The sequence below is a fragment of the Silene latifolia genome, chromosome 11 (assembly GCF_048544455.1).
Source record: "Silene latifolia isolate original U9 population chromosome 11, ASM4854445v1, whole genome shotgun sequence".
Taxonomy (NCBI): domain Eukaryota; kingdom Viridiplantae; phylum Streptophyta; class Magnoliopsida; order Caryophyllales; family Caryophyllaceae; genus Silene; species Silene latifolia.
Window position 1 is genome coordinate 105,089,492 of NC_133536.1, and position 3,757 is coordinate 105,093,248.

Genomic DNA, 3,757 nt, shown 5'->3' on the forward strand with positions numbered 1-3,757 from the left:
CTCTTTCCTTTTCTCTACTAAAACACACAAAAAGAAGTCAGTCAGTCTCCCCTTTAATTCAGTGCGTTATGGCATAGTTTTTTAGCTTCTGAAACTATTTAGCTCTGATACTCCTGAGTCCTTCTGTCCTAATCACAGGTTTAACTTTGTTTAACATACCCCTGACAATGAATATTTAAGGTAAGCAAATGACTAAGACGGAAACCATACATGTTATTTATTTTAGGTTGTGTTTTCTAGAGAGATGAACTCGTTTTACAGGAAGACTCCTTTTCAGAAACATGGAGAAGAAAACAAGGCGAAGATGAAGGTGAAATTATGTTATGATTTGAGACTGGGAACCTTGCATGGGTTTGTGAGTTTTTTTCCTGATACTTTTGATGTTTAATATAGAGGGCAGAAGATGAGACATATCTTCTGTACGAAGAATTCATCGACTCATTCCAAGGAGAGTATGTTCAAGGTCTAAAGGCATTTATACCATCCTAAGAAGAAAGTAAAAGTTGTCTCGGAACCAAGACCAGGAATTTTCACAAGCTGTTATGGAGAAACTTCTTAAGAATGTACGTTTATGTCCAATCTTCTGATTTTGTTTTCTTCTTACTATATATTTTATAATTTTTGTACAAATGTGTTGCAAACGACAATACCATGTTGGTAACTTCAGGAGAGGGAACTGGTAAAAGAAAAGTAAGTGAAATTACGAGAAAGCCAAAGAAAAAGTAAATGTGAGAAAGAATAAGTTAGATATAATAATGGTTTTGAAACGGGCCATTGTGGAAATGGGACTTTGCAAGTGCATCATGATCAGGTCGGTTCCTTATGTGGTCTGCTGTAAACGAAATAGTGTCGTCTCTTCTTCAACAAGATAATTTTTCCTTTAGTTTTGACTTCATTTCTCTTATATATTACAATTATTCGTAAAATTCATAGTGTTGGGTGGAATTTTTAAATTTTTGTATCTGGGTTAATCTGCATTTACTGTAATTATACTGATTTTATTTCTCCACGTCATCAAAACGACGAGGTGCATTATTAAGACTTGTAGACTTGTAGTTTTTTTTTTCTTACTTTACCTTATTGCATTATCAATTTGCTCCCTAAACTAAAAAACCTGGATCCGCTACTCGTTGAGTTTTTTTAGTGTGGGATTATTATAGGATTTTGGAAGTGGATTATGATGCTATTGGCAAATCCATTCGGTTGAATTACGTTCGCCATGCATTGGTTAGTTTTATTACTTTTTCATGTTTATTATGATGTTTGGTTTGTCAAGCTTGTATATTTAAAGTTTAAGGAAGTTTACTGGTATGTTTTGATGATGGTTTGCGCTGTAGAAATGGCACCCAGATAGCAAAAGATGAGGATGGTGCCACATCCAAGATTCAAGAGATTAATGAAGTCTATCAAGGTAACTGTGTGAGCATTCTTTCTGTGGTTTATTATCTGGTTCTTTCAAGTGAGCACGCGCTTAGATAAGAATGGGTTTGAGATGAATCGAAATGCTTAGAAACAGAACTGGATTAACTTGTGGATTTGTTAGCCAAAGTTTTCTGTATAAAACAGACCAGATTGATTATAATCTCATATTGTCGTCATCAAAGTTTGACTTATGAGAATGGAGGTTGTTTATGCCTTCCAAGTTATTACAGCTATTGTTTTTAGAAGATTTGGGGTAAGTGGTCCTTGGAATTTGTGGGTAGAGGGTGGGATCATGGAGTTGTTTGTTCTTTAGTTTCATCTTGACATGCCTTCGTGCAATATTTCTTTGTTAATTTTTTAAATATAGCAAATAGCTTCACAGGTCGGAATCAAGGCCTTTGGTCTATGAATGCCTCAAATATTTTTTTTTTTTTTTTTTTTTTTGACAACGGCAGGTGAATAACTTACAATGTTTTACAGGCAACCACGTAAGCTACTCGACTAGGTAGTACCAGAAACCCGATAACTAAATCTAGCACTACAAAGCCATACCTAAGAGAAACGTACAACTTAAATAAGACTAAAACAACAACATTAAGAGAATCTAAATCCGCGATGATAGGATGGATAATGGCGGAGGATTGGCCACGAACAACCGAACCAGCTTCAAAGGCATTCTTGACTTCCAGAGGAATGGTGTTGTCTACATTGCCCTGTTTTAAGAAAAATATTTTAACTCAAAAGCCTACAGCCCTACTTTATACTACGCAATCAATCTTTTCATATCCATTTTTGGAGAATAGCCAAAAATATCAATTGATTGGCAAATTTCTGATTTATTTTTACAGTGTTTTTGTAGAAGGAAGAAGTGGTTGTTAGAGGAGCACGACCATGGCCATGAGGATGCCGATGAGGACGAGGACAAGAATCTTCCTACATCCATCCATGATTAAGTGGGATTTCATAAGTTAGGATAGGAAGCGGCAATTGGCTGTACCTATATCTGTCGCAACCTCTCATAAAGCATATTACAAGGAGCCAAGGGAAGCTGATAAGACGATGCTGTCTTTGGTAGCGTCTTTGGAACCTGAACTAATGAATGCTTTGATGTGCACTAGGAGCTGGAAACTTGGGTACAATAAGCATTGACAAGGTATACTATTAAAATCGGCAAGTCCTTACTAATTTGATTCTTTTGATATGTTGCGCCCCTTCCTTACATTTTCTTTGTCGTTGATTATCCTTAAGGGTTTGCTTGGAATGAGAGTAATTATTAAGTGAGTAATGAGAGCTAAAATAAGAAGAAATAGGAGGAGATTGGTGGTTAGTGGTGGTTGTGGAGGCTGGAAAGAGGAGGCGAGGGAGGAATTATTTCCTCCATATGGAGGTAATGCATTACTTGGGGTGAGAGGTAGGGAACAATTACTCCCTTAATGGAGTGACTATTACACTATATTTTTCCATTAATTTTGTAGTTGTGAAATCAACAATTAGCAAAGAATTAGCAAAGAATTAGCAAAGTTAACGCTTCACGAGTTCTTGGTCTTGTAAAAGTATAAATAACAAGAATCTTACTATTGTTTTTGTAAAAAAAACCATATTTATTTTGTTGATCGTCACATATATACTTACTTATTGGTTTGTAGTATTATATCCGAATTCGAGCATAATCGCAAGTTTGACAATCTATATTCTATAGGATGCTTTGGATGATAACCAAGTTCTCATATTTATTACGAGTCTCAGTTGAAAAAGTTTCATGTGGAGTGCAAATTTCTATCCCCATGCGGGGATATCCTAGAAAGAGAGGTTCATAATTTTTTAAAGTTAGAAGTTTCTCAGTGTACACACATTATTATTACTGTATTTCCCTTTCTAGCAACTTTTCATTCTCCTTATAGCTCCGTTTTCTCCTTGGGCGACATGTTACTTGGCGAGTATAAGGTAGGTCGTTTGTATGTCAATAATTACTGACGGTAACAGTATTAAAAGCCGCGCCTATTTATACTTGCAATACTCATGACGTGTTTTACTACCGTGTGTTGTATCGTGCACCTTTTACAATGCTTTCGGAGTATCCATGACGTACTGAACATAATACTCCCTCCGTCTCAATGAATTGTTATCTATTCTATTTTACACAAAGACCAAGGAAATAATATAAATGTGAAATAGACTTAATAAAATAAAGAAGGTATGTCCACTTGCATATACACTAGCCCACTTGTCCAATACTTACCCAAAATAGAAATAAATAACAAATGAATGATACACCCTAAAAAGGAAATAGATAACAAATGGCCGGGACGGAGGGAGTATGTTTCTTTCCGCTGAC

The 3,757-nt window shown here is 35.7% G+C and overlaps 1 long non-coding RNA gene across 1 annotated transcript; it reads left to right on the top strand.

Annotated features, from left to right (window-relative positions):
* The first annotated feature begins 1,143 nt into the window (after nt 1–1,143).
* On the top strand, nt 1,144–2,506 carry LOC141615007 (uncharacterized). The gene is made up of 3 exons (XR_012529541.1): nt 1,144–1,227; nt 1,338–1,411; nt 2,271–2,506. It is a non-coding gene; the product is annotated as an uncharacterized LOC141615007 (long non-coding RNA).
* Nucleotides 2,507–3,757: the final 1,251 nt, after the last annotated feature.